Below are 11,697 nucleotides of genomic sequence, written 5' to 3' on the forward strand. Positions count from 1 at the left end.
TTCCACTTTTAAATTTATTCTAAGCTTAATAGCATCGATCGCAGACGTTTCTGCTTGTTAAAAATTAATTTAGAATGTCACATCGTAACTGGTGAATTTCCAATATAACTTGGAATTCCGGTGGCCGTTTAAGAAGTGTAACACTCTTACGGTAGATGTCGCTACGGTCCCCTAGACCCATATAGTGGGAAGATTTGCTGACTATGGATGAGGTCTTGGTGGCTCAGTTGGCAGAGCGCTGGAGTATCGATCCAGAGGCCGTGAGTTCAAGTCTCAGCCAAGGCAGTAATTTTTCCACTTTTAAATTTATTTCAAGCAGAAACGTCTGCGAACGATGCTATTAAGATGTATGACACTCTTACGGTGGATGTCGCTAGAGCCTCCGTATTGGCTAATATATGGTGGAAATATTCGCTGCATTGGGCACGGTCTTGGTGGCTCAGATGGTAGAGCACTGTACTAGTGATCCAGTCGTCGTGGGTTCAAGTCCCACCCAAGACAGTGAATTTTTTCACTTTTAAATATAAACTATCTTGTAGTTACGAAAAAAGTAAACTAGACAACATTGATGTAAGTAAATTCAAACAGTTTTAATAATAAAACTTCCGTGAGACACAGACATATTAAACACTTAAAATACGTGAGTGACCCGTTATTAATATGTTTGATAAATTCAAACAGCTTTAAATACTCCGCTAAAAGATGAAACTAAACCAAATCGCTTCGGTCCGTGTCTGATTGTAGGTAGACATTTTCCTGTCTCAGCGTCAATTGATTCAGGATAAAACAGGAAAGCCGATAATTCCGTTGGTATTGTGCGCAGCAGGCTTCTAATCCGAATCTAAATACCCTCTGCTAAATAATGCAATAATTTGTCTCAAATTAAAGGCTTGTAAGTGCTCGTGAGTAAGCGTCTAGCATTCGAGTCTCGAGAAGATTTAAGAGCGTCGTCGCTCGCAGAACCGAAAGAGATAAGAGTGGATCGCGCTAAGCTGGTGAATTACCGCCATTTCTTTGTACCAGTACGACACCGCTCGTTCCGATTTCGTCTGGTAGAGGAATAACTTACCAGTGTATGCCCGAATTTATTTAATTTCGTAGCATACCTCGCACTTTCGGAATAAGTGGAGTTTTCCTGATGTCATTAAGTCGGCAGTAATCGTAATGAAATGACTTCATGGCCTGAAGGCGTAGATGGGAATGACTAAGACATCACCTTTGTTTATATTAGACTAGCTTTTGCCCGCGACTTCGTCTGCGTGGACTTAGTAACAGCAGCTAGAGTAAGTATAGCGCCTGGACAAAGTGTAATAGCAATCATTTTGAGCATACATAAGCTCAATAATTTCATCAGGCAATTCATTAACTCTCTCAAATCCACCTGCCTTTTCACTCTCTTTAGGGATGATTTCCGACATAAAAACTATTCTATGTCCTTCCTCGGGACTCAAACTATCTCTATGCCAAACTTCAACTTAATCGGTTATGCGGTTTAAGCCTGAAGAGGTAACAAACAGACAGACAGATATACTTTCGCATTTATAATATTAGTATGGATTGCGCCTTCAGTCTAATTGGAAAGCGTAGAATGTAGTAGTCAACAAAAACTACATCAAGATTTATCTAATATTCTTGGAAGGAAGAACGTGAGGTGTGTTTGTAGGAAAGTAGACATATGTCTGAAATATGTAGATTTTAGTGACGAATACGTTAAGCTCATAAGAAATTCACCCTTGTCGCTCGCACAGGGCGGAGGCCGTCGTGAATTACGACATCAGAAGGCGCGAAGTTTTTGTGCCGAGATTAACTGCGTATTACAAGCCTAAAGTATGCCAATGAGCTGGCGTTTCTTAAACTTCTTAATTACTTGCGAGGGGTTACCAAAGAAGAACGGTTTTTAAGAAACGAGTTGTTTTCGCGTTTACAATAGAAAAATCGCCAAACGCCAAAGTTCGCATAGTTACCGTTCCGTTCTAAGAAAAGTTTTCGTAATGTAAGAATTGGGATAATGACCGGTCTCGAGAACTAATTTATAAAAAGCCTTTGCGTATTATGCCTTCCTCATTTACATTCAATTGTGCGAGCAAACACTTAATAATAATGGATCAAAAGCCTTATTAGTAACGTATGATTTAAGGTTATGCGTCTTTTCCGTGGACGTCAAAAAACGGAGTTTATACACTGAAAAAAATAATTTGCCGGACTCGTTGAGGTATTCAGAAAATAACTGAACTTAAGTAATAAAAAAATGAATTTTGATCAATATCTTACAAACTGATTTCGTTGTAACAACCCGACCTATTGGCTGGTGTAACACATAGTTCGCTAGTCCCAATTTTAAGATAAGTAGTAATAAAATATTTTGTTACTGTTATGCAATTATTTCTTTCAGTGTAGGCTAATTTTCTTACTTTATCTTAGTATTTTTGCATCTTTAGGCATGTTTAAATGTTAAAAACAATTATGTTAAGTTTCCTCTCCTATAAGTTTACAAACCTAAATATCATGTACATAGTACATTTCAGAAAAGCCTTAAAAGTCTAACCAAGGATTATATATAGGTATTTAATGAGAAAAAGCTTATATTTTAAAATGCTCATCGTAAATAAAACAATAAACACCGCTTAAATGTAGGGGGAGATACCGCACGTCCTCGTACATAAGATTAAAATGGTCGAGCGGTAAATTAGAATGCCGGCCGCGTTTCACAAACCGCACCTCCATTTAATGCACTTGTTTATAAATATTATTCAATTATAAAAAATGGAATAAATAAGTATCTACTTAAGTCTTGTGATAAAAATTAAACAAGATCTGCTTACAATAATGTATGCATATGTGAAGCACCTAAAGTACAACATTTAAAGCTTTCGAGTTTTGGACACATATTAAAATATAATTTTCACCACACCAGGCTCTTCAAGGCTCTCTTGATTGTTAAAAAATTGATGACAAAGTTGTATTTTATCCCCAGGAGTGGCAAAAGTAATTAGATGCAAATTTTGTGTTTTATCCTTATGTTGGCTGATAAAATTTACTTTTGAATGACGATTTTAAATGATACTTAATTAATAACGTTCATTTGGATTTGATTTTGTTCGATGTTTTACTTAAAACCCTCGCAACGCTCAAGATTCCACTTTTCGAATCACTCACGGTTATCAATATTAGCACGAGTGGTTAAACAAAAACTTTGCCCCCTTGTAAAACAAATAACAATGGAATCGAGTCTATCGCGAATTTATTTTGTTTCCTATTTTACCTGCGTTATAACGTCGGAAATAAAAGTAACAAAATACATTCGCTATACAATAGACCCTGTTTTAAAATATGTTGTATTACAAAGAGTGCGTCTCTATTGTTTCCCATATAGTTTTGTCGTAATGTATGTTTGTCCACATTTTCGTTAGTCATAATTTGGTTTTTCTCAGAAACGCGACGAAGAGTAGAGAGTAGAGTAGAGAGTACCGAAGAGTTGGTACCTAACTCAATTTCGTATATTTATACTTAAATATTAATAATTTAATTAATTTCGATACTTAAATATGTTTATTTTTAGTTTAAATTCGATTAAATTCGATGTTTATTTTTATTAGCCGACTGCTGAGCAAAGGCCTCCCTTCGTTTTCTCCACTCGACCCTGTCATCGGCATTTTCCCTCCATTTGGGGTAGAATGTGTCCAAGTCGTCCCGCCATCTCCTTTTCGGTCTGCCTGAACCCCGGCCTGCACCGTCTATGGTGTTCCGTGGGTCCCACTCACTAACCATTTTGGCCCACTTTTCCGGATGCGTGCGATAGACATGTCCAGCCCAGTCCCACTTAAGCTTAGCGGTCTTGACGCCTAAGTACATTTACAAGTCTAGTTCTGGAGCGTAGTTCCGTGTTTCTGATTCGATCAGTTCTACGAACACCTAATATATATGTAGTTTTAAGTAGAGTCAGCTGCAGAGAAAATGTGCAAAACGCAGACTATATAAACGCGGTCTTGTAGGAAAATACATAGTAATTTAGTATAGTTAACAAATGTAGTAAAAAAAAGTGCAAGTTCAAATCGTAGGCGTTACGAGTTAAACTGTTACAAGTATGTGTCTATCTAGTAGTCTACTACTATCGATATCGGCCTGTCAGTTAGAACAAAAATTTAACAGTTCCGAACGACTGACAGGCCGATATCGTCCGGCGGACTGATAGTCAGTGGGCCTCTTAAGTAGAAATATTTGATAATTCAATGTCATGGGTTTCTTATACAAGACAGTGCATACTCGTATTACTGAAACAGCCAAAGTTACGAGAGAAGTTCTCGTGAAGTCAACAAAGAGACAATTTAAGTTTAAAATCAGTTCAATATCTCGGTCAATCAATAAATTCCGCTGCACCACGGACACCAGCGATTTGCGTTTCATACTGTGATCAAAAAAATCGTATCACTCGCCGAAAGGTTTAAACAGTGCAACAAACGTAATGCCTTTAACCGAAACGGTTCATCAGTATTCAGCGGTGAAGCAATTGAAACTGCGGCTGAGCTCGGTCCTCCCACTCAATTTTCCTTGTTCCGACGGCTCGAGTTATTTGCATCACAAAAACACAATGTCGAGGGAACGCGCGAACATTAATCACGCGTAGCGGAACTTCAGCATGGTGAATAGCGTCAGTCGCACGCGAATGATTCAGACGTTTTGGTGCAATCGAAGGGCGGGACGTTTGTCGCGGACTCGGTGCATCCACGCGTGTATTATGGAATGGGTAGTATGGAAATCAGACAGATTTTGTAACTTTGGCCGATTTCGTAGTTAGTGCAGGCATAGCGTTGCGGATTCAGCGCGATATCAGTTAGGCTTTCCTGTTTGGCGCTCCCACACCTCACCAATCACGAACAAAATTTACTGTGACAGTAACCCTCTATCCTATATATTTCACGCATGCTCCAAGTTGGCTACAAAGAGACATTTTCTGTCTATTCTTATCCATACTTCTTCTCCTTCCTCGGTTCCTCATGGCTGAGGGTCGGGACCACATCCATACAAAGAAGCAGATTGTAACATCGATTACTTATCTCATAGTGTAGCTTTATTAAACCTCGTAATAGCAGCACTAGTGCCTATTATCCTAGTTATTATTTATGAATATGACACGCGCGCAATCATCTCAGTGGATTTAGACGGATTATGCCTAGCTCGCATAAATGCGCGCTGAAGCATTAATGTGTTAACGTTTTGGGATCAGGACGCAGCAGTACCTAGTGACTTATGCATTTCATGGATTCTGAAAATCCTAAGGGAAAACCATAATCATCTTATTCGTTTTTATTACACTCCACATAAATAATATAAGGTACAATAAAGCTTGTATAAAAATAAAAATATCTACACACACGTGGACATTGTGCGCAATTCTACCCCGCCACTTAATTGGTATACGAAACCTTGTTCAGTTTTGTTTATACGAGTAATAAGCCCAGCAGTTTTATAAACATGATGTGTATTACGAGTATAATACCCACATGTGTAAATTAATTTTTCACCTCAGCAGCTCGAACAAGCCTACTTTCGTCACTCCCTGGAGTGAGGAAAGTGCGACTTTCCTCACTCCAGGGAGTGAAACAAAGTAGCTTTTTAATTTAGTGAAGGCCATGAACTGCCACTTCATACTTCTATTACAAATTCTTTTTTTTTTGTTTCTCTGTATTATTCTGTGTAATTCGAAATACATTTTAACCTTTAATATGTTCTCACTACTGAGGTGAAAAATTATATGTGCAACACGAGAGCAAAGTTATTTTACATCTCGTGTTTTTGAGTCCCTCGCTACGCTCAAGATTCTAACTTAGAATCACTCGCTTCGCTCGTGATTTAATTATAGAATCTTTCGCTTTCTCGGGACTCAATAAACACTCGCAAGAAAAACCAACATTCCTCTCTTGTTGCACAAATAACTTTTGTATTAATTGTGCGAAAATCTGGAGTCTTGTCTGAGTCCCCGCCCGAGACCGTCACAACCTAACCTGAGCTACTCAATATTGGTAAAAGGCCCATGAAAAACAAAAGCCGGGAGTAGGTACCGGCAGATTGGGTTCAATTTCAATTTTCATCATCCAAACGAGCATTTTTAAATAATTTCCATGGAATTTTGGAATATTGATAATCTTTAGAAAGGCCCCTTTCATTTAAATTAATAACTATACATAACCATAATATAAGTAACTCCAAATAATCTTGTTTGGTACTAAAATATGTCGTTTCCAATACCAACGGTGCCTTGGTAAGGTGAGTTCGGCTAAGTTTCGGACGATTTTAGGTGGGTTGAGATGATGTTGGTTTTTTTTCTTTTCTCAGCTTTTGGATAGGGTACGGACATGATTTAAGTACAGAATTGATAATAATGAAATGCTCTATATAATTGAATTTTATTATCTTTCTAAACGTTATAGTGAGCGTGTAATGAGTGTTTAAATATAGGAAACAAAATAAATTGACAGCATTCTTTTTTTACCTGGTGGTGTAAGAACGGACGGGCCTATAAGTTCGGCCCTATTGCCGGTACCATAAAGTTTACCATTGCAAAATAACCGGTTTTACTCACCGATTCATATATAGAAGAATTGGCCTAGCAGTAATTCGGGCTATCATATCCGACCCATTTTTTTTTTTTGCATTTTTTCCGTCCGATCTTACACCATGCGCTCAATTTTTAAGAAATTATGGTTGTCAAACTTTTAGGTGTGGGGTCAATGAACCCATGTGGGTCAATGAACCACGTAGGTTCATTGACACCTTAAGCGCGGTAGATTGAAATAGGGTGATAAAATAGGACATAAGGGTAAAATAATTTGAAAGTGGAGGAATTAATACGACCAAAACTTAACCAATTGCAGTAATATCAGTCTATAGGTACTTAATAAACTTTCCAACGCCATCTCACATAACTACGAGTATGATTTCGTGTGAGAAAACATCTCTCGATCTTACAAACAGGCCAATTCGCTTTGATAAGCACACATTTTAAACCAAGTAAGAATTGATTAATCAACACAACAATAATATTTCAAGAAACCATTATATTTCTTTAACATTATTAAAATTAAAATTAATAATTACAGCAGATAGGTAAATAAAAATATTTATAATTATTTATTCATAGAGATCAGTTACCTACTTAAGTGTGCAATATTAGACGCTTAGATTGTAATTTACGGTTATGTAAAAAAAAAACACCACTATATACGTCTGTTAGAGAAATTTAATCAAGCATCGTGGTGACACGTATAAAGTTTGAGCATTCCTGAGAATTTAAGATCGGATGATTTGCATCCGATCTTTTACCACTTCGGGTAAGACCGGATCTTGGCCTACAGGCATCGTATCAGAATTCCAAATATACAGATTTGTCACAAATTTAATTAAAATAACATGCAATCTGTAAAAGAAACAAATAACGCTTAAACTTACCAGTTATTCCAAAAAAACTGGCGGAGGGTATATCCGGATGGAAAATAAAAACACGTTTTTTGAACTTTTCTACTTAACGGCACAAAACACGCTTCTAGTCTGTCAGAGCAACAAGTGCGGACTGAAGAGGGGTGCGGAACAAAATTGCGCATCGCATCACCTTGCCAGCATTAAAAAAATACCCCACAATAGGCGGAAATTTGAATCATACGATCTTACCCGATGTCCGTAACTTTGCCGAACTCACCTTACGTCGTCCAATAATTGAGTAAAATCATAGCGGAAATGTGATCACTCCATCAGCTAGAACTTCCTGCTCGAAGCAGTGATAATAGTCAGCGGTAAATATTAGTATTCTAAGCATATCATAAGTAATTAAGTATTAGCACTTACTTATTTTGCTATAAGTGTATTATACTATTATAGTAATTTCGGTATTGTAAACCGTAGGTACCAAAATCTGTTTAAAGGATGACTCACGTTAGACCGGGCCGTGTCCGGGCCGAAGCTTCCGGCGCTTCGTTTTAAATGGAAAGCATCACGTGATCACCTGTCATGTCATAGAAAAGTAAGCGCCGGAAGCTCCGGCCCGGACACGGCCCGGTCTAACGTGAGTCATCCTTAATATGTCAATAACATATTATACTAATTTTATAATATAAATAATATAATATTCATTTATCAATTATCTATTATGTTATATTTTGATTTGTTGTTTTTTTATTCAGCATCATATATAGGTAAAGATGCTGTAGCCAATTATGATGTTTTTGATTAATTGTTTATGCATGAATTTATATAATTATGCAAAAAAACATTGTGTCAAATCGTGTACGCCTAATGGCAAAACATAGTGTTTCAGAGCATGTTTTTAATTAATTCTTACGAGTAATGGTTTACGAATAAATTATCGTGATTGTGATTCATAAAAAAATATTTGAATTACTGTAACGATTTTGGTATTTATTTTAATTTAATTTGTTGTAAGCGGCTTACTTATTGCACTGCACCGATATTTTTACAACAAAAAATATAGTTTTAAAACTAGACCAATTATATTAATTATATAATATAAAAGATCACACTATACCTACTTACCTATGTCTGTCACAGAGCTCGAGCGGCAAAACCAATCTAATTATAGTAATGAGATTGGCGCTAATATTAGTTTTTATAAATATTTATTTTTAATGCTGTGGGTTTTCATAATTACACTATCTTGATATTTTCTCATTGGAACATTCACAAATCAAATTGAAATACCTTCCTTTGACCCAAAATCTTAAGACGGCTATCGACGATATTGTTGGAATCCACTAACAAGGTGCGCTGTGGTTGTGGTATTTCCGTAGTCAGTAATCACGCTTGAAATCTTCAATTATAACTATTCTATAGGAAAATATGAAGGGACCGATAGATACCTATATGGCGCAGATAAAAATAGGGACAAAAATTATCTTAAAACACTTAATAAAGCGAATGGATTACTTAAGTTTGTTGTATAACCTAAATATAGCCGTAGGTGCCTAGGTAGTTACTTATACATATAAATAGGATAATATGTATTGATAAGTAATTATGCATTAAAGTACTTCCGCCGGCTAATAAAAGGGGTCCGGTTTCGATGATTTCGAATGAATTTTACATTAAGCGCAAGCCTCAAAAAGAAAGCGCAGGCCTCGTGTTAAAGAATGATTGGATATATTTAAGTATTTTCTGTATGATTAAACTGCTCTTATGGTGCTACTCATGTTTAATATTTATAACATGTAATAGTCACATTCGCATCAACCGGATTTGCAAGATAACCAGACAATAAAAGCTAACTAAATAAACTAAACTATAATACACTTATAGCAAAATAAGTATGCTAACACTTAATTACTTATGATATGCATATAATACTAATATAGTAATATTTACCACTGGACTATTATCACTGCCCCGAGCAGGATGAAACTAGTGATTGAGTGATCACATTTCCGCTATGATTTTACTTAATTATTGGACGACGTACCAAGGCACCACTGGTATTAGGATCGACATATTTTAGTACCAAACAAGATTATTTGGAGTAAATTCTAATATGGTTATGTATAGTTATTCATTTGAATAAAATGGGCTTTTCTAAAGATTGTTAATGTACGATAGATAAAAGAGATATTGACACACAAAATTCAAAGAAGAAGAAAACATCTATATAATTTTATGAACAACGTCAAGACAAACATGCTAATAAAAAGCTTTCGCAAACTCAGCAGAGTAAAGTTCTTTACGTTGGTAATAAGCTATGGACAAAGATAGATATAACTCCGTAATAAATGGATACAGTCTAAGGAAAAACGTGCCTCGAAAATCACGAAAATTTGATTCTCGATCAGAGGGCGCCACTAGTTTTGGCCTACTCTCGTATAGAGGGCGTTGACGGTTTCGTTTGTTATTTATAATTTTAACGCATATCAGTGAAAGAACATGGGTCAAAATCATATAAAAATAATTAATGCAAATAAAAAAATCATTTATCCATATATAAATACATTTTAACGTATTTTTATAAATCTTCATTTTTAGTTTTAAAGTATGTCGATGGCAGTGAATTTATAGCGGTTACAAAATTTACTATGACAGTACCGCTCTATCTTATTATATCCTCTTTGCTATGGATAAGCAGTTTATTAAGCTTGGGTAAATTACAAAGAATATCTTCGTTTTAAATATCTTTAAGTTGGTTATCAATTAGATAATACAAAATATCAATAACTATTTATTTTAGTAAATTATCAAAAATATTTTTTTTAATTACTCAGCAAACGATTTCATTTTAGTCAGCAAAACAATCATGTAAAAAAATGCAACTCCTGCCTCTGAAAAAATATTGGAGCTCCCATACAAAATAATGCTTAAAATCTGTCATTTAACGGGCTCTATCTCACAACCAGTATATATATATATACCTATATATATGTATTTAGACGTTGGAAATTTTCACATACCGTTTCTTTTTAATACTTATTAAAATTACATATTTTATACACCGTGTTTTTTTTCCGTTAAATTCGACACGTTGCTTGGTACATTAATAGAAGCTACCTGGTATATCGCTTTTTGTAAAATTCGAAAAAAAATATTTTTTTCCTTTTCCATACAAAATAAATGAATATTGCATTGTAAATTTATTGGTCCTTTAGAGTTACGTAAAAGTTAGTGTGACACATAATGAAAGAAAAGTAGGTAATATCGGAATTGTCAAACTAACTCACCTCAGTAACCTTCTTGTAGTGAATAGCTATCAATGGAAAACTCTTTACTGACGAAACATAAAAAATAAATAATATTTGAAGGCAATGAAGAATCTTTTACACAGGCTCAGAAATTAAATTTATTTATTGAATATCTCAAAAACTGTAAGAGTAAAAATACTAGTTTCTTAGAGAAATTAACTTTATTTAACCTGAAGAATCTCCCCTTAAAATTAACGGAAATCAAAAAAACCACGGTGTATATAATCCATGTACTTTGTGACTGAAAATATATAAGTTATAAAGCTGCTGAAAAACTAACAGGGACTAAATTACAATAAGTATCGTTTTGTAAAATTCGGTTGTAACAAATATATTCCATTTCAAATATCCGTCAATAAAATAAAAATATATTTCATTGTATCCATACATAATTTACTACGTAGGTGTTATTAAAAAGAGGTCTTTAAAGATCTTAAACTTGTGAAAGTACTAACATAAAATAACAACTTGTGTCTGTTCACCATATTATAAACAAATAAAACCTTTGAGTACACAGAAAAACCTGTTATAAGCCAAGGCAAGCGCCAAGTAAACGCTGCTACAAATAAATCTGCATACTGGCACTGCTGGCTGGGACACAAACACAGTTTAAATTGTCTGTGCCTATACTTTAGAAGTTTTTTTAAGTGCCGGAACAACCCGCCGTTTTAATTGCGCCAACCGGAAAGGGGAGAGAAGAATGGAAGGAAACGGCAGCAGCCTTGCCAACCGCCCTACATTATTAAAACTTGCCTCTTACTCCACCGCTCTCCACTCTTGCAACTGCGAGTATAATGAATCGCGTATCTGGAATACTAAGACTAGAAATTACGAGTTGGTGTATATTACCTATTTAAAATGCTATTACCGTAAAAACCCGTTTGAGTGAAAACGCTTTTTTCCTAGCGTCTGTGCGGACAGAGAAGAGTCGTGGCATGTATGGGGCCCAATACAGTCCACGACTCTTCTC

General features: G+C 35.6%; 1 non-coding gene across 1 annotated transcript; it reads left to right on the forward strand.

Moving 5' to 3' along the window:
* Positions 1-428: 428 nt before the first annotated feature.
* Positions 429-501, forward strand: Trnat-agu (transfer RNA threonine (anticodon AGU)). Its single transcript has one exon. It is a non-coding gene; the product is annotated as a tRNA-Thr (tRNA).
* The last annotated feature ends 11,196 nt before the right edge of the window (positions 502-11,697 follow it).

The sequence above is a fragment of the Cydia strobilella genome, chromosome 3, assembly GCF_947568885.1.
Source record: "Cydia strobilella chromosome 3, ilCydStro3.1, whole genome shotgun sequence".
In the NCBI taxonomy this organism is placed as follows: Eukaryota; Metazoa; Arthropoda; class Insecta; order Lepidoptera; family Tortricidae; genus Cydia; species Cydia strobilella.